Source organism: Chrysemys picta, chromosome 4 (genome assembly GCF_011386835.1).
Source record: "Chrysemys picta bellii isolate R12L10 chromosome 4, ASM1138683v2, whole genome shotgun sequence".
Classification (NCBI taxonomy): domain Eukaryota; kingdom Metazoa; phylum Chordata; order Testudines; family Emydidae; genus Chrysemys; species Chrysemys picta.
In genome coordinates this window covers 23,928,293-23,949,081 of record NC_088794.1, presented here as the reverse complement: position 1 = coordinate 23,949,081, position 20,789 = coordinate 23,928,293, and the positions used below count along the sequence as shown (strand labels likewise).

Genomic DNA, 20,789 nt, shown 5'->3' with positions numbered 1-20,789 from the left:
GAATCTGATCTGCAGCCTCATCACTGATGTCACTTATCTGCGTTAAGGCATGCGAATGTAGGCAGGAAACAACAGCCCCTCCTGTGAATAACCTGGTACATGTGCCAGAGGAAGCGACGCTAGTTCCTCTTCCCCCAGGCACAGGCACAGTGAAAAGGGGCCTGTGTAGCTCAGGGGATTGGTAATAGGCTAGAGAGAATGTTGTCTCTTTAAATCGCAAGTGTGAATCCAGATCAAGCTGGTATCGAGGAAATTTTATGACCATCTGATCGCTGCTTGGTAGCCTGTGTGAAGCGAGCTTGGTGGGTCTGAGTCCTGATCCCAATGCACGGGTGCCCCCATTGTCACATCCGGTCCTCTAGAGCTCTAGAGATGGTTCCTTCAGGCCAGCACGCGAGCAGGGGGTGCCGCTGGGGAAGCTTGCCCTGCTGCTGCCCAGGCTGAACCTCCTCTGTGGATGTGCAGAGGCATCCCGGGATGTCAAGCCAGCCCACTTCACCAGCCAAAGGAGTGGGGCCCACAGAGGGACCGAGAGGCACAAAAGAGAACAAAGCAAGGAGACTCCACCAGAAGCCTACAGAATCCACCTTCCAAACAAGGAGCCAATACACCAGGCTGGGATTGGGCCATAGGGGCTAGCCCTAGTGGCAGGGTGAACCCTGGCGAGAGGGGCTGAGACCCATGGAGGGAAGATGTTCTGCTGGAGACAGGAGCTGGGACAATGTCCCCTCTGCTCTAAAGCTGCTTTAATGCCTCTCTTTCATGTTCCAGCCTGGCTAACGGGAGGCACACAGGACATTAAAACTAGTAAGAGGCTGGCTGGCATTTTAGGCTGAGTAATAGAAGCTCCCCCGGGAAGCAGCTGCAGTAAGGAAACTGTTCAGATGGCCAGGGTTATTGTGTTGTTCAGGAGCTTGAAGATCAAGTTGCCCTGAGAACATAAACCCGGTCCTGTGTGGCTCCTTTCTCAATCGCAATCTCATCTTTCTTCCAAAGAGCACATTTGACTTCCTAATGAGTGGGCTTCTCTGTCTTCAGCACCCTTCAGCTGGCCTCCTGTTTCCCAGCCTCCTCATTTCAGGTTGTCACACACCCACCCACCCACACACACACAGACACCCCTTGACTTGTACTTCCCTCTTTCCTCCGGCGGCTACTCTCCTCCCCAGAGGTGGCTGCATTTCAGCAGCACTAGGCATATAGCGTATATCAAGTGTTTGAGGCTCTTTCAGGATGAAAGGTGCTTTAGAAATGTAAAATACCGTTATTCCAAGGAATCGATTTAGCTTAGAGTTTTATACTGCTGCCCATCATTGTAGAATCTGGGCACCTACACAGCACTAGTGAAGTCCCTAATGGGCGTGAGGTGATGTTGCAAACCTGACAGAGTGTGGCTTCATTGGTCAATTACAGATCTGGGTTAGAGTCCCAGGGTTAGCGAGATTTAACAAATTCTTTAACAAACTCCACCGGGTTCTATTTGCCACTCCCGCCATCACCAGCCACGGAGATTCTGAAATGAGAAGTTATTGGCCAGTTCGACACAGGCGGCAGAGTAGAATGGAGTTCCCTTTCCCATAGGTGGGTTGCTAAGGCCAGCAAAGGCTCCATTGGATCAGTAGAGCCAGAGATCTGAGATGAAGATACACGACAAAGAGCAGTGCTGGGCAGAAGAGGCTACTTGTATACCGTCACTTTCCTGGGGAATGTCACTGCTCAGGCCACGCAGGGTTTGCTCTGAGCTTTTTCCTCACTCATTGGATCCTCAGTCCACCTCCCTGCGCTATACTCTTTGTATTCACTCTCAATGTCTCCACTGGGAACTGCCAGGGCTAGGGGCTGCGCACCACACTGCCGTTTGGCCATACAGCCGCTGCTTCGTTCCACAGCCTCTGGCTTGGGAGACTGCACCTTGCTGTAAGGTGACTCCGGCTTCATGGATTTAACCTTCTGTGGTGAGGAGGACCAAGGGCTGGCAGCAGAAGTGTGTCACCTAGCCAGGAAGCAGGAGGAACTTAGGGTTGGGTGATGAGCCTTCTCAGAGCAGGCTTTCCTCTGGGTATTGCTGTGGCCTGGTTCCCTTCTCCCAGAGGATGCCTTCCCAGTCTACAACCCTCGGCACATGCTTGTGGTTGGGCACGAGACTGGTTTAGCAGGGGGAGCTGCAGGGCAGGAGTGAGGTGCATTGGCAGATCTGTTGGGGAGGGGATTCTGGAACTGGTATTGCAGGGGGGCCTCAGCTCAAGACAGACAGCACAGAACTGTATGGGAAGACTTCACTGCATCGGTTGAATTGTATGAGTAAATCTTGGAGTCCACACAGGCACAGGTCCAGCCCTGCCATACTGCCAGAGCTTCACCAACTGACTTCACACCTTGCCAAAGCTCAGGCAAAACTAGCTCCTTTTAGGGGTGCTCAGGTTACCACCATATGACTGGCCGGAGCAGGGGCTGCCACATAATGGAACCTACTTAATGAAGGTGGAATTCAGGCACCAGAGGGGTGGGGACGGGTTTGGTTTGTTTGCCAACAGTGACTCACGCACAACTTCCTCCTTAGCCCAGTTACTGGGTCAGCTTCCCAAGAGGGCAGGATAGGAGAGGGGGAGGAGGAGGTTCATACTCCAGCTTCTGAGACCCCTGGCCCACAGGGAACGCCAGCCCAGTGGCAGGCCCTGATCTGTAAGGCAGTCCCCAGTTTAACATGGGTGTTCAGGCTCTGCTGCTGTCTGGGTGCATGGGTCAAGGAGGAAGGGAAGGCGTGATGAGGAGGCAGGCTGCACCCCAAATAATGAACCTTACATGGTCTCCTCTAACACCGGTCTGATTTATTCTTCAAACGTGCCATCCTAGAATGTCTAAGAGATGCATGACATGGACAGCAGTGACAGATGATCTGGGCTGACTCTTTTCCCATCTCTGCCACCCTCAGCTCTGCCTCCCATTTGATCCTGCAGTCAGGAGACAAGAGAACACAGCCCAGGACTTGCCATAAATCCAGGGGCGAAGGCTGCGCATGCTCCGTACGGCACTCAGTACGGAGCATATCACGCTGTGGGTGACTCTAGGGCCCCTGGGGTTATTCTGGGACCGTGCTGCCCTTCTCCCTGAGCCGCCTCCATCTTCCAGCCAAGGATGTGCACAGCCAGCTGCAGATCCCAAGAGCCCTCTCCCTCTTGCAGCAAAAATGCAAACGCAGGGCTATTTGCATCTCTAATTAGGAACAGTTGATAATTGGGCCCGCTGCAGCGATTACTCAGAAAGCGAGCCATTGTGAAGGGCTCCGGCGCTGTGCAGGTGCTGCCAGAAGCCTGGCCCCCACCAAAACAATCTGCCTTTTGTTTGCTAATAACCAGCCCTAAAGCCATCCTCCAGAGCTCCTTCCGGGGCACGGCCTGGGACACAAAGGACTCGATTTTTTTCTGGCAAAGCGGCTGGCTGCACAATGCTCTGTGTTTGTGAGGGCTGGAAAGGAAACTCGCTTAGTGCCCAAGATCTCAGCTCTGCTACCGATTCCTGCTGGGGGGACCTAGGCTCGGGTTCTGTTGGCCTGGGCCTTATGCAGTGATGTCCACCAGAACGGTTGTGTTTTGCACACACTTTGCCAGGGCCGGCTCTAGGCACCAGCATCCCAAGCATGTGCTTGGGGCAGCACTTCTCAAGGGGCAGCATTCTTTTTTTTTTTTGCTTCGGCGGCGGCACTCCGGACTTTTTTTTTTTTTTTTGGCTTGGGCCAGCAAAAAACCTGGAGCCGGCCCTGCACTTTGCAATGGTGAAAATGATGGCCTAAGGTGCAGGGCAATGGTAAACTAAGCCCTTGATTTGCAAACTGCTTGCTTCTTAAGGGGTCAGGTTGACAAAGGTATTTAGGCACCTAAAGATGCAAGTTGGTGCCTCGTGGGATTCCCAAAAGCGCCAAAGCAGGTTAGGGGCCTGACTCCCATTTGAAGCTTGCATGTGTTTATTTCCAGCAAAAGTATTTTTTTTTAAATCTTTTGAATGCAAAATTGGCACAGAGAAATTAATCACAGCAGCAGCAGGGCATTCTCAGTTAACCTTAACTCTGCCCCTTACCCCCATCTCCTATCTGCGTTCTATAACAGGCTCCCATTCTTGCCCTGTCAAACTTAATGTGCCCTCAGTAATAATACTTAGCACTTCTATGGGTAGAAAGAACACTTTCTAGCTGTAGATCGGAAAGCATAGAAGGAGAAATATAGGCACGGAGGTAAAGGAACTCACCCAGCACCACACAATGTAGCAGGGCCAGAGCTGGGTTTCCTGACTACTGGGTTTATGCACTATCCACTAGACTGCACTGCTGCCCCAGCCTGCCCACTCCCATTTCCACACCAACATAAACTCTGTCCCTTTACCCATGCTGTACAGTACTCAGATCGGAACCTCTAGCACAATGGGGTCCTGGTCCATGACTGGGACTCCTAGGCAGTTCCGCAAGACAAATAAATCATAAGTAATAACTTCCACCTCCGCTCCTGGCCCATATATGGCAATTGAGCAGCAGGCACACAGTGTGGGGGAAGGTAGGGGTGTCTGTCCTATGTATGAGGATACCAGGATACCTTGCTGTTGAGTTGTGATTATAATGGAAGTTTTTAGCACATTTTATAACATCTCTCTTCCAAGGATCTCAAAGCACTTAGCAGTTTAGTCTCGTAACTCCCTTGTGAATCAGGTAAGGGATATAGGAGGCACTTCATTCCCCACCAAAATGCAGCCACCTCTGGGGTGGGATGCAGAGGCTTTTTAACCACATATAGCAATGCAGATCACCAGTTTAGGACATGCAGAGAGATCATTAAGGGAAGCAGAGCCGGAAGGCCTGAACTGGAATTTGAATGGCATGCTGGGATTAGCACTCCTACTCCTGCAGAAAGTGCCATGGGATCTGTAATGATCATGAGTAGTCATGACACTGTTTTATGTGTTGTCCAAAAGCAGCTCCCAGGCTGACCTACTTCAGTCCATATCTAAAGAGGAAAGGGGCTGGCAGATTCACCAATGCCTGTCTGACAGCGCCACGGTGTTGCCCTCCCACAAACTGACAGGTTCCAGCCTCGCTTTGCAAAAAAATGCTGCCAACATGGCTGCAGTCGGACTTCCCAGCTTGAAGTTTCCTGTGAACTAAGGCCCCGCTGCCACTGGCAGAAGCAAGGGGGGAGAAAACTCAAGGAAGGCAAATATCCCTGCGGGGTAAAGTGGTGGGACGCAGAGGGGTGCTGAGGCACAGTGCTAACTTTTCAGCTGTCAAAGCCTGGGTTAGATCACACGTGCAATGAGTTTGGAGGTCTCAGTCTGGAGCGAGATTGTAAACATTATCTCCCCAGTACCACAAACCATCCTGCCCTGGCATCCCATGGCCTGTGTGTCATAGTTGCTGACAGGAATAAAATGAACTCCATCACGCTCCAGCAGTGTTTATACTTGCAAAGTGTAGCATACCAGTGCAATGCAGATCCTCGCAGCGCCCGTCAGTGAGACAATGGGCCCTGCGTATACAAGGCCTTACAGCTGGGTACAGCTTCTCCTTTGTTCCAAAGGGACTCTTGGTCAAATGCCTGGGCCAAAATACAAGGCCCCTCATGTTAGTGATGCTAGGAAGCAAGATTTGTTCCAGCTCCTCTTGTGTTTCCCCAGAGGACTAAGGCTAAGCATGGCTGAAAATGGCCTCTGATTTTGGGTGCTGAGTTTTTGAGTGCCCAACGTGAGGCACTTTGGGCATAGTTCTCAGCGGCAGCATGGAGCACCCACAGCTCCCCTTCACACCTAGTGGAGTTAGGTGCTTGGTACTTCTGAAAATCAGGTGCAAAGGCGCCGAGCTGGGGATGCTTGCAGGCCTGGGCATAGTTGGGGGGTGTGGGGGAATGGAAGCCTTGGGCAGGCATGGAATTTGTCCCCCCCCACACGCATGGCCCCATTGGCCTGGCTGGAGCTGTCCCCCCCCAAATATAGAAGTCAAACTATGCCTATGCTTGCAGGTCAGGCTTGGTGAGCTTATTTCAGGGCAACAGACCTCACCCTGATCTAGAAGGACCAACGCTAGAGGGCAGGTCAGTCCCCTTCCTTGACCTGTCTGCTGGGACTGCCAACAAAGAGGTCAGTCAGTCCCGAAGGCAGAGACGTGTTTAGCCACGGGAACTTTTGTCCCACTCAGAGCTGGACAGAGATTCCCCAAACTTATTTCCCACAGGCCACCAAGCAATCGCATGCTGGACTTGGCTGCCACAGCTGATCCAGAGCTGTGATTTATTTTCACGAAGGAAAGGAAAGCGGCGGTGGACAGAGGGGCACGCACAGGGGTAGTACGTTCCAGTTTGAAGAAATCCCCAGATTAGCATGGGAATCACAGGGCTGGTTTTCAGCTCCTTCTTCTCCACCCTCTCTCCCACGTAGGTCCTTGCCGGTCTCTGGATATCAAGCAAGCGGAGGAGGTGGTTCCTCGGCAACTGTAACCATGAGACCTTTCCATGTCCCACTGCTCCCCTGGCACATGGGGCAGGTTGCTATTTATGATGCATGATTTATGCAGCGCCGGCAGCACGCTGGCCACCAAGCTGCTTGGCTGCTGTAAGCCATGTGTCTATTGCAAGTGAAGCGTGAGGTGCAGTCAATACCCAGCGCGGACAGCACAGGGATAACAGGTGAGTGGTGGAGTCAGCATAGAGGAATCTGTCCAGCCACCTGCCTGTACTGTATCAGCTCCGTGGGCAGGGGACTCTGATCTTCAGGGCTGCTAATCTGGCCCATTTCACTAGCACTAAGTGCTTCATCCTGCTTTCAGCAAAGCTCTCATTGGCTTGAATGGGGCAGGAAGAAGGCCTTAAATTCACACACTCTGAGCCCTGGTTGTCTGCTGTGTGGCAAAGCAGGTCGCCGGGTTGGTCTGGAAAGCGTTTCCTTCCAGGCTGGGACAAGCCAATTCTGGAATCAAAAAATCCCAGCTCTGCCTGCATTGCTCGTACCTGACCTTACAGTGTGCCCCTTCCATGCAGGCAAAGGAGCACTTAGCATCGTGCGAAGCTGCTGAAATATGGCTCTGTTCACTGAGACATACAGGGGGTGCTGCACCGCTCCCTCTCCTGAGGAGCAGAGAACCTCGCTCGGTTGCTCCCAGATCTGTGTCCGTGGCATAGCCGGGCACTGTGCTGCAGACGTCATGCCTTTCCCAGCTAGCATGCTTCACTAGCCACCTTTCCACACACAGGAGAAACCTAAAGGTAGCCTATACTGCGGGAGAGTTGGTTAGTGATTCCTCTCACACCCAGATGCCTTTAGGGCTTTTGGAGAGCACTGCTGGGCTGAAAACTCTGCTCCAAGATGCTAAGCATGCAAGGGTCATGCTTCTTGGAGTGAAAATTGAGCCTCTCTTTCTTCTTCGGGGCCTGTCTGTGTTATTTAAAGAGGCACAGCAGCAAACCACTGGAGCACCTTGATCTCCGTTCCCGACCCTTGTATCCGCACACAACAGCCCTCCTAGGCATTTCACAAACATCAATTGTATTTGCTGGTTGCAACACCTGGGACAAAGTCTTTAGATTAGATCTGGCACAGACAGTGCTGTCTGCAAAGTTTTCTTCCTAGTATGCACAAGGAGATAGGCACATTCCAGTTGCTCTGGGTCAGCCAGTTCTCCCAGCTCCATCCTACAATGCCTTGCCTTCCACCTGGATTACATCTGATCCTTGCTCTCCGAAGCAACACCAGGTGCTGTGAGAGAGGTGCTTCGGGAGTTTGAAAATGCACTGAGAGCAGCCATGGCTGGCGGATGCATGGTGCGTGGATGTGCAAGAATAATTCTGTGAGGGACGAGCTGGAGAAGTTCAGGAACCAGACACTTAGGGCCATTAACATCTCAGCAGCGGTTTCCACCTAGGGCTAAATTCAGACCTGGTGCAATTCCAGGCTCTTAGTGTAGCCACATCTTCTCTGTGTCTTTCTCGTTCTCTTTATCTCTCTGCCGCTCTCCCCCGGCCTTTCTCTCTTCTTCTGTTACTCACTCATTCTTTCTCTCTCACACACCTAGCTAATTGATAGTTTCCCATAATGCACAGCAACCACCTAGCCTGCATTTCGCAATGCTTTTACTATTAAGTCTATCCTGCCTCCCTGGGCAGCTTTATCAGCACAAGCCACCTATTAATCACCAGTCCTCCAGGAAACAAGGCCAAGGCAAACATGGTTGAAAAAGATCAGGTCGGCTGACCTGACCCATTGTGACAGGCACTTGTCAACTGGAGGAGACAGCTCAGATAAGGGACAGGAAGGTCCCAGCCCAGCAGGGTGGTCAGCACCATTTCACCAGGCAGCTGTTATGGCTGAGCTGATGATCTTGTTGCTTTAATCTTCCTCAGAGGACTCTTCTTGCTCCCTTTTCCAGTTCCCAGCCATGGCACTGCCTGAGCAAGCCATCTCCTCGGGCAGCAGGGAGGTGGGGCCTGAAGTGGCTGTCCCAGTGTTCACTCAAACTACACTTAGATGGATCCAGTGCCTGGAAACTCAGATGAAGGCAATGTAAATGGGGAGTGGCTACTATTTCAGACAACAGTCTATGGCTGCCCTGCATCCTGCCTGTCTCTGCCCAGCTCCATTGAATCTCCCTGTACAAAGCCCATTTGCTTGGAGTCTGCGTGCAAGTGGGGGAGGAGGGGTTAGGGTAGTGGCCTAGGTTTGGGGAGCCAGAGTTTATAGGCCCCCCTGTGTGACCTTGGGCAAGTGATTCAGTCTCTGTGCCTCAGTTCCCCATCTGTACTATGCAGACAATAGCCCTGCTCTGCTTGCAGGGGTTAGGAGCATAATTATACTAGAGGCTGGAAGGCGCTCAGATACTTCAGCGATGGGGGCCAAGTCAGTACGAGAGGTAGAGAGGCTGTGAATTTCAACCAGGATGACTTGATAAAGTCTTAACCCCAAAGGCCAGTCCAGGTAGTGTCCTCAGACTCCACCAGCATCTCTCTATTTGAGAGCTATCACATTTCTATAGCCGCAGTAGTAGCATCACTAACAAAGCAAATGGATAATCTTTGCCATGAATAGGTGGAAGTGACATGCATTTGTAAAGCAAAGTAGCTAAAGGAGTCTGTACCATTAAGAAGAGTGCGTGCAGGTGCCTTTCCCAACCTGATCTATAAACACAGCCCACACACCGCGTCAAGTACAAACTCACCTCCTGCCTGGGCTTTGGCTTTATTCATGAAGGAAGTAACAGTAATAGAATATCAAGATCAGCTCAGACCTTCTCCCCAGGCCTGCCTGCCTGCTCCCAGGGCTCCTCCCTTAGGATGGCTCAGCCCACACCCTAGATCCTGCTCTCTCCTCAGAGAGCCACACCCATCTCCCTTATATCAAAGGAGGTAACTACCTGCAATAGTGAGTCGGTAGAACCTGCTTAGCCCTTTCCCAATAGGCATGTTACCTGGGGAGGGTATTGCAGACAATTACTGCCAGCTTCTTACAAACAGGGCAGAGAAGGTGAATGGGTAGCACCGTGTGTGGCCAGTGACTTGGAGAACGTAAAGGCCTAGCAGCACTGCCATTGGCCAGCAAGGAATCAGCGCTCCCAGCGCAGTGGCACAGAGTGCTCTCCTCACTCCACACACCTGCTGTGTGTGCACAGAGAGACCCTGATGATTCCTCTACCAGCTCCTGCTCCACACAGATATCCCAGAGCAAACGCTGCAGCAGTATTGGTGTGAAAGGAGAGGGATAATGGCTCCCCTTGGTTACACCTGCCGCAGAGGACAGCTGCTAATACTACCTGCACTTGCAGCCTGTGTGTGTTAAGCATGAGTCAGCAGCACCGATCTGGGATATGTGATACAGGCCCAGTGAGAGCCCGTGGATACTAAGCAGCAGGCAGTAATGCACCCTGGAGTCTCTGATACAGGCTGCAGCCTGAAGACGGAGCCTAATGTGTCACTGGAGAAGCCAGTTCAGATTACAGCCAGAGCCTGCACCCGCATTCAGCTGACATGTCTAGGCCGTAGAGTCTCTAGACAACAATTCTCAGGAGATGGGGTTTTCTGACACTGGAAACGGAGATGGAATACCAAAGCCAGCCTAGGGAGACCAGCCAGCCAAAGACAGCCTGACATGGGAGCCTGGGAAGTTCATACTTGCTGCAGCTGCCTAGGGTGAGGAGTGATGGGGATTTTCTGCTGATCTCTTTTGTGTCATCTCCCTCCACTGCCAGCACAGCTGGGGAATTTCCTAGTCTATTGGGTTGTTTAATGTCTTCCAGTTGTTTGCCTCAGCAGAGCTGTTCTGCCCTGGATCTTTCAATTCTGCTCACTTAACCGCAGTGCTTAATTTGTGATGAAAGAGGTGCCAGGGCTCAAGCCATGTTTTTACATTCATAACACATGCAGCAAGCCCAAAGGTGCCGGGGCTCTGACCTGCCAAGCCTAGAGGTGGCAGGGCTCAGCCCTGGCAAGCCCTGGCACAAAGTAAGCCCTGCTGCACCATCCGTAGGTGATCAGAGACACTGAGCCTGATTCCCATCTCATGCCTATTCTTCCTCTAGTGTAACCCCAGTGACTCCAGCGGAGTTACTGTCGGTTTGCACTAGTGAAAGAGAAAGCGCAGTTCAACCCACTGGGTCCAGGCCTCAAACTCAGGCTACAGCGAAAGGTGCCTAAATTCTACATTTAGCGTCTCAAATCTGGCTTCAAAATACCAGTCCGAATCCAGATTTTGGGAGGGGCTAATTTTAGGCTCCCCAAAGCCTTAATATGGGACTTTGTCTGGTTCAGAAATCAGGGGCCCAATTCAATGGTCTCTTATACCTAGTACCAGAGCCTCCGTTCAGATTGAGTCCCTCTGTGCAGCTCCAGCTTCATGCAATCTACGTACTTCCTCCAATCCACCTAGGGGGCAGGCCAGGGAAGGGACAGAGCATCAAACGAATGCAAGCAGGGCTGGATTGTGGCAATGTTGAGCCGGTTTAGCCTCTGGACAGCCCCAGAATCCTTGGAGGCAGAAAGGTGGTGCAAGTGAGGATTAAGCCCTGGCTGTATGATTTACACCAGGGTGTAAGTGGCAAAGTCATGTAGCTTGAACCAATCTGGCATGAAGCAGGCATGCAAAACAAGTGCAGACCAGATGCCAACAAGGCCTAACACAAACTGAAGGAACTTTAAAAATCTAGATACTCATCACCATCCGTGCTGTTTGTTTCCTGTGTGCTTCGCTCAGCTGTGACAGGAACCTGGCCTGGTCAGTTTCACACAGTTTTTGTTTCTAGTCTGTTTCCTATGTTCTGTGTGACTGGGAATGTAAAGAGGTAGCAACCTGAGAGTGCCAGATTCTGGAATGCTCACAGATGACTACTTCCTAACTGCAGAACAGCTGATCTCAAAACGGGGCCAGATTTTCGCCTCTGAGATGGTGCCCAGGAGAAAGGAGAGAACAAACCATAATTACAGCCATCCAAAAAGGTGGGGGGTTGGATACCACTTGTGCAGCACTATGGACCAAATTCTAGTCCTATGGAAAATGGCCCCACAAAAGTGCATGTGTCTGCTGCAAGATCAGCATTTGGGTGCACCTGTATCCCAGCCAGCAACAGCCCCTTCCCCCTGGAATAATCTGTTTGCATGGGCTGTTGATGGATCAGGGGCATAGTCACATAAATATGCAGATCCTTCCCTGTGATCTCAAGGTCCTGCTCTTCTGCTCGTGTCAGGGTGGGAGTGTGCAGAGGGGTCTCTGCAGGGGAAGCCATAATAGGGACAGTCCCATCCCATCCTTGAGTCCCCGAGGTTGATGTGTGGGGTTTTCTAACCAGCACTTTCCAGAATTTGACTCTAGATAACATCTTACAGGCTCCATGTGTGATTCATGGTACATAATATACAGTCCATTGTTCTTAGTACACACTATGTAATACTGTCCATGGTAGATATTACATACTACATATGTTATAAGTTATGTAGACTCCTTCTACAATCATTATAGGCCTGAGGCTGCCAGGTGCTGAGTGCACACAGCTCCTACTGGAGTCCTGTAAGTGTCTTATAGATGTAGCCCCTATGACAACACATCCTTCATTGTCATTTTATGTCTTTGGCCCCTTTATTGAAGTGTTACAATGCTCCACATATATCTGAGCCTTGGGGCCTTAGATCATTTTCAGGCCAGCAAAGACTCTGGGAGGCCACAAAGTGGGTAAGGTAAATGGCCTCTGAGCTGAGCAGCCCCAAGCAATTTCAGACAACAGAGCAGGAAATCCCCTGCTGCACAGGCCTGTGTAGTGGAAACACAACAAGTGGAGCTGCCCCCATGTGTCTTACTCCTGCACTCACCTGTGTGGACAGGAATGAAATGCCAGCTGCTCCATGATTAGGAGCAGGACCTGACCCCATTTAATGGCTCTCCACAGCCACCTGACACTAGCCCATCCCAGTGGAAAGTTACAGGCCTCCCTTAGCCTCCTCTTTCCCTTCCCAGGCGTTTTCTAGGGCGAGTCGCAGAGCAGATCAACTGGAGGAATGTGCAAGCCACACACACATACACACACACCTGCCAATCCTGGCCCCTCATCCCAGCCAAGGTTAGCGTGGCATGCCAGTGTAGTCACCGGTTAAAAAGCCCGACATGCCAGCCCCAAACCACGGTCCTATCCCGCTGCCCACAAGGGATCAGAGCGCAGCCCATGACGTACCTTCGAGGAGTGACAGCGGAGACCATGGGAGGCTGGTGGAAAGGCGAGGTCTCAGCACCTGTCAGGCAGAAGGCCCTGCAGGCTGGCTGCCTCCCCTGCTGTATAGGATCCAGCTGCCAGGGACGTCTACTGGGTTCTTCTCTCACTCTGCACATTGGCAGGAAGGTCACAGCAGATGGGGAGGAGGGGGGTAAAGATCAGCACGGAGATTAGAGAGGCATTTTTAGCCAGCCAATCCCCGCCTGGGCCCTGCAGGATGACTCGCCCGGCAGCACAAGGTGAAAACAGTACTGCAGAAAAGGCACTGAATAAGCTTAGAGCTGCTCTCTGCCTTTCCTGGGTGGGACGGTCCCCCCTCCCTCCTTTTCTCCCTCTCACATACAGTTTCCTTTCACTATCTCTCTCCCTCACTTTCTCTCTCCTTCCTGCTGCTCCCTTTTCCTTTTCCTTCGCTCTCTTCGTCCTCACATACTTTTACTTTCCTTCTATTCCCATTGCCCTCCCCTCATTTTCTCACTCACACTCTTTCCCCCGTCTCTCCTTTCCTCACCCATTCCCTTATTCCCCATCACCCCACCCTGCTCCCTCTCCCACACCTCTTGCTCCCTCCCCCTCATGGTCAGAGTCTCAGCTCCCAGACCAGCTTTCACTAGCACCTGATAAGCCTCCCTCCAGTCCCCTCTGTGCAGGCAGAGGGAGAATGGGTGGGACGTGGCCACCCCTTTCAGTTCCACTCATTCTGCTGGGGGGCCCAGCTTTGGTCTAAATCTCGGGACCCCAAACATTTGCTGTCATTTCTCATCCTTAAGGCTGGCCCTCTTATCCCCACTATCCTGCTTTCCAAGCCATGCACAGTTCTCTCCCTTGCTTAGATCGATTTCTCTGTTCCTGGGGCTACTGTAAGATATACAGTGTAAACAGACCCTGATCCCTCCTAGTGCTACTCTGCCTTGTAGAGGTGGTGGATTCAGAGCCAGAGAGCAGCTCTCATCCTCCCTTCATCTCCTGGGATCAGACCTCGCTCTGTCACCCCTGGACCTGGCGTTATCTCCCTTGCATCATTGTCAGTTGTTTGGGTCAGGAATTCTGGACCATGAATCAAATGTAATGGACAAATAAGCAGGGGCTAGGCCAAATTCTGCTCTCACTTACTCCGATGCAGCCCAGGGAAATCAGTAGGGTTGTGCTAGCTGACAGAGTGCACAATGTGTTCTTTTGTCTTCGGGTGAGGGGAACTGCAATATTTATTGGCCCAAGCAGTAAATAATGACTTAGGTGAGCTCAGTATTGATCAGGAAGGGAAATCAATCTTGCTGTTCACCCTGTGAAATCAACTACTATGCAACTAGGTGCAGCGTTACATTCTGGAGGCCAGGTATTTACACGCATAGCTCCAAGGTCAATGTGCAAAAATGCATACACGCCTACACCTGCATGTGCAGGGCCTGGCTCTGTGGCCTTGCTTCTTGTGGAGCCCCCTACACCTGTTCAAAGAGGGTGTGAAAAACTACCAAAATGCCAGAGCAGCGTTTTACTCTCCATATGTATAAATAACTGTGCTCGATGCAGGGCAGTGAACAACCAGGCTTCAGCCACCCATGATATGTGCACAAACTGGGGGACTGAATATGCAAATAGGCATTTCCTGTACATGACTAAATATCAGGAAGACAAGGTGGGTGAGGTAATATCTTTTATTGGACCAGCTTCTGTTGGTGAGAGAGACAAGCTTTCGAGCCACACGGAGCTCTTCTTCTTCAGAGCTCTGTGTGCTCGAAGGCTTGTCTCGATCACCAAAAGAAGTTGGTCCAATAAAAGATATTATTTCAGTGGTAGCTGTGTTAGTCTGCATCAGCAAAAAAAAACGAGGAGTCCTTGTGGCACCTTAGAGATTAACAAATGTATTTGGGCATAAGCTTTTGTGGGCTAGAACTAGCCCACGAAAGCTTATACCCAAATACATTTGTTAGTCTCTACGGTGCCACAAGGACTCCTTGTTTTTTTTTTTTAAAGAGATTATGTCACCCACCTTGTCTCTCTAATATCCTGGGATTGGCATGGCTACAACTACATTAAACATGAGGAAATCATTCTGCTGGTGATGATTGCAAGCAACTGCTCCACAGGTGAGAGGAGAATCTGAACAATAGTATTTTTAATGCCCTCTAGTGGTAGTTTTGATTATAATTCTCCCCAGTACAGGAGAGGCCTGTTGGCTGCATTACTCTTAATACTTAAGAGGAAGATGGGTGTAGCTGTGTTTGGAGAATAGAAAGTAAAGCCTACAAAATGGTTAGCAGCACCTCTTAAAGTCTGTAGGGAGAATTCTGTTCTCTCCCCGATGTAAATCCAGTGAAGTCAGTGGCATTGCTACGGTTTTATGCCGCAGTAACTGCTATGTTCACATCATACAAACAGATAAGTCAGAGAAAAATATAAATACTCTTGCTGGAAGTTTGCAACATAACACAACTTTATTTCTTACCATTCGGAAGGATAAAACACAGAGAGAAAGCCAGAGAGGAACAACTCATCCCACCTTATTCAAAGCTGTCTGCCTGCAAACAGACTGCTGCTTGGCCCAGATTGCACACTTCCCCACAGAGCCCCTTAGCCAGGAAGCCGGAGCAGGAAAAACCCCAAAACATAAAGTGACAGCTTGTAATTTGGACACAGTTTTCAATACACCGCAGTAGCCAAGAGCAGAAGCTGACCCAGCGTCTGTACTCAAAAAAAACCCAAATCCCATGCATGGCCAGTATAAAACAACACCCATGAAGTTCTGTAGTGTAACCAGCAGACTAAGGGGCGATGAAGTTTGCTCTTTGACGAGCTCCCACACCTCTTGCCTTGGGTTGCCGACATGCCCTTAGTATAAGGGATGTCCCTTATTTTTTCATCTCTGTACAACAAGAACGGGAGTTGCAGAAAGCAGCAGAAATACCTCTAGCGAATGTAGGTGAGTACTGCTTAGCATTATTATAAATGATGTAGTAGTAGGCATCCTTCAGTCTCGAGAGACCATAGGTATGCGCCCTGAGAGGTAAAGAATTCACTCAGTTGGTTTTATTGCATCCGCAAACGTGGCTGAAGAGACCCACTTAAGAGAGACATTCGCTGCCGCATCTGTCACATTTAAAGGTGATGTTTCGACCCTTTGGGCTCTGCCTTCTCCTCTGAGAAGCTGGACGGCTTCCTCTCGTAACTCCAGAGACCATTGTTTAGCTCTTGTTTCCAAAGGCTGCAGTCTTGAGTGTGATCTTCCCATTTGTCCACATCCATGCCCATTTCTTTGAGGTCTCGCTTGCACACATCCTTGAAATGCAATGTTGAGCATCCTTTGGGTCTTTTTCCAGATGCCAAATCACCGTAGAGAATATCCTTTGGGATGCGCCCATCATTCATTCAGCACACATGCCCAAGCCAGCGGAGGTGTCTCTGTTTGAGGAGTGTTTGCATGCTGGGTATGCTGGCCCCTTTGAGCACCTCAGTGTTGGTGACTCTGTCCCTCCAGGAGATTCCAAAATGACAATGATGATAATAATAATAATAATAATTAATATCAGGAGGAGGGATGAGGTGGGGGTGCTAGAAAACAGTCCCTTATTTTTGAAATACAGTGTTGGCAACTCTGCAGTCCCTGGTTTCATGGGCCTGTTCCGCTTTGGCCTCCTGTCCTGGTTGAAGTAGAACATTTCCTGCATTCAGTGCTGCTTGCAGCTGGTCACACGTTTCGCCCGGTGTGGACCATTGGCAGGGGCAGAGCCAGGGAGAGCAGTCACTTTGCCTGCTCCTGCGCATGTTCAGTCCCACCACCGGGCATGCTCAGTGGCTGCAGGGGAGCTCCGGGATGGGGAGTGATGCTGCACCTGGGTGGGCCAGGCTGGATGGTGGGAGCTGAGCATGGCACAGACTCAGTGGGTGAGGCGCGGGGACCAGTGGCTGTAGCAGGGTTGGCTCCACAGGAATTGGCAGTGACCAACTGCGTCTTGCTTTAGCCCCTTGAAATGTTGGGACGTATGAACTAGCCCCTGGGATAAGGCCCATGGGCCTGGCAAGCAGTCAGGGCCCTAGTTTTGCATCTCGTCTTCAAGGCTGCCCTTCTAGGAACAGTGGCCCCCTTAACGCTACGCTGGGGCAGGGTCAGGTTCTGACTTGACTGACAGAGCTGAATTGGCAGTGCAGCTTCCTGCAGCACCTGTGTTCTCCTTCTAGGTCTCCCCTCTGAGCACCGAGCGGGCCCAGCCTTGCTTAGTGCCTGAAATGTGCCCCCAATTGCTGACAGGGGAGGCATGGCTACGCTGCAGGGGAAGGCCTTCCCATTGCACGCATTTATAATCTGCATGCCTGACAGCAGACGCCCATCCTGCTGCAGTCGCAGTGAGTAATGCATGCTTAGGTTTTTTTCTCACCTACCTCATGCTGATCCTTGCAGTTTGATCAATTTCTGTCTACGCTGAAAGCAACAAGGTTCTGTCTGTCTTGTGGCACATACATGTACAAGCATGAGCCAAAGTAAGCAATTGCCGGGGCAGAAACTCTCAGCACCATAAGGGGATCGCATATTAAACCATAGGCAGGGAACTCTACCGGACGACCTCGCTGTTAGTCACTCCCAGCTCCTTCCCCTTCTCACCCGCTGCCCCCTTTCCCCCAGGAGTCTGGAAGGATCGGCTGCCTCACCTGTGAATGGCAGGGGCAAGTCCCCAGGATGCAGCAGGACCAGTGGCGGATTTAGAGTTAGTAGGGTCCTGTGCGCAGCTTCATTTCCCCCACCCACCCACCCACTCAGGACCCAGCCAAGAAAAAGAACATTCTCTCTTATCTCCCCTGTGGGAGGGGGTGAGGGGTGTGAGGTCTGGGAGGAAGTTTGGGTGTGGGGTGCAGGCTTTGGGCTAGGGCAGGGGTTTGTGGTGCGGGAGGGGGGCAGGGGTGGCGCTTACCTTGGGCTGCGTGGCTCCCAAAGCGACCAGCACACACGCCCCTCCAGCAGCGGCTCTTAGGCAGGGGGACCAGGGGGTCTCTGTGCGCTGCTGCCTGCAGGCACCGCCCCTGCAGCTCCCATTGGTCGCAGTTCCCAGCCAATGGGAGCTGTGGGGTCGGTGCTCGGGGTGGGGGCAGCGCGTGGAGACACCCCCCTCTCCTCCAGGGATGCGCAGAGATGTGCTAGCAGCCGGCTGCTTCTGGGAGCGGCACGGGGCCACAGGCCACGGCATGCAGGCAGCCTGCCTGCCTGAGCCCTGCTGTGCCACCAGCTGGGACTCGGGGGCAGGTTGTCAGATATTTCTTGTCCTGCATTTTGGGGGGCCCCCCTGTCGTTGGGGGCCTCGTGCCACCGCACGGTTTGTTTAATGGTAAATGCGCTCCTGAGCAGGACTGCAGTGCAGGTGCAACCTGAGAATTCGCAGCAGTGTTATCGACTTACTCACCCACTGCAGCAGCTCTCCCCACTGTGGTGGCCTGCAGGCCTTCCTCTGACGAAGGAGGAGGAGCAGAAAGGCAGGAGTAGAGAGTCTGCTGAGGAAGGAGTCTTGGAGTGAATGATGTTTCAATTGGTTGTTTCCAGTCCGGAGCGCTCCCCCTTTGCCTGGCAGGGAGGCAGAGGGACACTCATTCACCAGCAGAACTGGGAAGGGAGAGGGGATGTTTAGCAGAAGAGGAGGATTCAGAGCGTTTAAGGCCAGAGGGAACAGTTAGATCATCTAGTCTAACCTCCTGCACAGTGCAGGCCATTAAATTCCACCCATTTACCCCTGTATTGAGACCAGTAACTTGTGCTTGGCTACAGCGGCTCTTCCAGAAAGGCCTCCAGTCCCGATACAAAGGCAGCAAGAGATGGAGACTCCACCCCTTCCCTCAGTAGTTTGTTCCCGTGGTTCATCGCCCGCACTGTTAAAAATGCGTGCCTTATTCCCAGTCTGAATGTGTCTGGCTTCAGCTTCCAGCCATCGGTTCTTGTTCTGCCTTTCTCGGCTAGATTAGAGGGCCCTTTAGTGCCTGCTATTTTCTCCACAGGAAGGTACTTATACAGTGTAATCAAGTCACCTCTCAATCTTCTTTTTGACAAGCTAAACAGACTGAGCTGTTTAAATCGCTCGCTGTCAGGCATTTTCTCCAGCCTTTACATAATTTTTGTGGCTTTTGTTCTGCCCCCTCTCCAACTGTTCAACATGCTTTAAGAAATATGGGCACCAGGACTGGACACAGTATCCAGTATCGGTCTCACCAATGCTGTATAGAAAGGTAAAATCATCGCTCTTCTCCGACTCGCTTACTTCCCTGTTTATACATTCAAAGTTCGTATTGGCTCTTTCTGTCCCAGCGTCGCACTGGGAGTGCATGTTCAATTGCTTGTCCACTGTGACCCCTTAGATCCTTTCCAGAGGCACTGTTTTCCAAGATCCAGTAGTCACCTGTTCTGTAAGTGTGGCCTGCATTCCTTGTTCCCTGACGTTTAACTTTGCAATTAGCTGTATTAAAATGCAGGAGGAAAAAGAAGATTCAATCATGCCCAATAAAAAAACCTGAGCACATCTACATATACCCTAATTATGTTTTGCTGAGGATGCAAATACAGGGAAAGAGCAGGAGGGAGAGGAGATAAATGAAGAGAATGCAAAATCGGCTCGGAGTTGAGACTGTCGGTGGCGTCTGCAGTCCAGTCTATGAATCTGAAGTTCTATGCCCTGCTCTGCCACAGACGTCTTGGGTGACACTGGGTCAAGTCACTTCCCTTCTTTCTGCCTCAGTTTCTCTTATCTGTGAAATAGCGACAGTACTTTCCCATCTCTCATGGAGGTTGTGAGGCTGAGCTCATTAACCCTAGTAAAGTGCTTTGAGACCCTCACATAGGCAGTGCTGAACTGGTGTAAATCATTGATATTATTGGGCTCTCTGTCTCACCTCTTATTCTTCTGTGTGCTAATATGCATCCCCTCTGGATACCCAGGGTCAGGTGGTGGCGGGGTTTCAAGTGTCCCGCACTGGCATCAATGGGAGAGTTCATCCTTGACTGCAAAAGGAGTGGAGGAGTTAGGCCAACACCGAGAGCTTTGGAAAATCTTACCCCGTGGTGCTTGGCTTTGTAAGTCAAGCTGGCCTGTAAAGGGTTTTGTGGGCAGCATCCATCACCGCCTCAGTATTAATTGGCCTTTAGAATTTGATCCACATTTCCTACAGTACCAGATGCCTTCTTTTTGTCTGCAGGGGGACTGTAGAGTGGGTGGGTGGGCCGGTGAGCTCTCAACGCTGGGTGGGCATGGATCACAGTACTGCTCTGCACAAGGACTGTGAGCCCTCTGAGGGTGCCAAGGAAATCTGCCCCCACAGTGAGAAAAGTGTCTGGTTGTAAACACCTGCCGAGACAGAGCGTGAAAGGCAGGGTGTCCTTCCCACACAACACAAGGAGGAGGGTTGGTGTGGCTGTGTCGTGTGTGCTACTGCAGCCGAGGCAGGCGGGACTGCAGGCATAAACGTGGACGTATCCCGCACAGCTACAATGGCCATTGTCCCATCTCAAGCCGTTTGAATGGCTGGCTCTGGGGAGTGCTGCAAACTCTGAGCTGACAGAAGGGGATCCAGGGATATCTCCGGCCCAGAAAGCGACATAAAAATGCAGCTCCAAACAATAAACCCTTTGAGCCCCATCATTTTGCACTGACCTGCTTAAAAGAGTCTGTTTGAGGGGTTTTACAAACCATTTTAATCTAAAAATCCCCCGCAGAGTCTACACTGGATTCCGTTTTCATCATAGCACTGAAATCTGTGTCTTCTCTTCACTGAATCTGCTGCGCTTGGGGACATGACACAACCCCACTTTTCTCACTTCCAGCGGTTAGATTTGTACTGGGTTTGGAGGGCCGGCATCTCCCTGGAACAACAGGTTCAAATTCCCAGTGTGTCAATACAGCTATTGATTTTTATAGTATTTAATATGTTGTTTATTAATGGTGGTAGCTCCTGATTGTAGTGCCATAACTATGCATGGCTGTCTATAGAGATTAAAATAAACCCAGCCCCTGCTCAGAAGGATTTACAATTTAAGCCCCCCAATCCTGTAATTGTATCCATGCAAATAGACACCCTGTGCCTATGTGGAGCCTCTCTGACT

General features: G+C 51.2%; 1 protein-coding gene across 1 annotated transcript in view; it reads right to left on the bottom strand.

Annotated features, from left to right (window-relative positions):
- The window catches only part of PACSIN1 (protein kinase C and casein kinase substrate in neurons 1), a 55,140-nt gene extending 42,285 nt beyond the window's left edge, over positions 1-12,855 (bottom strand). The window contains exon 1 of the mRNA XM_024111068.3: positions 12,680-12,855. The gene's annotated coding sequence lies outside the window, so the exon portion shown is untranslated. The remainder of the gene's footprint in view (positions 1-12,679) is intronic.
- Positions 12,856-20,789: the final 7,934 nt, after the last annotated feature.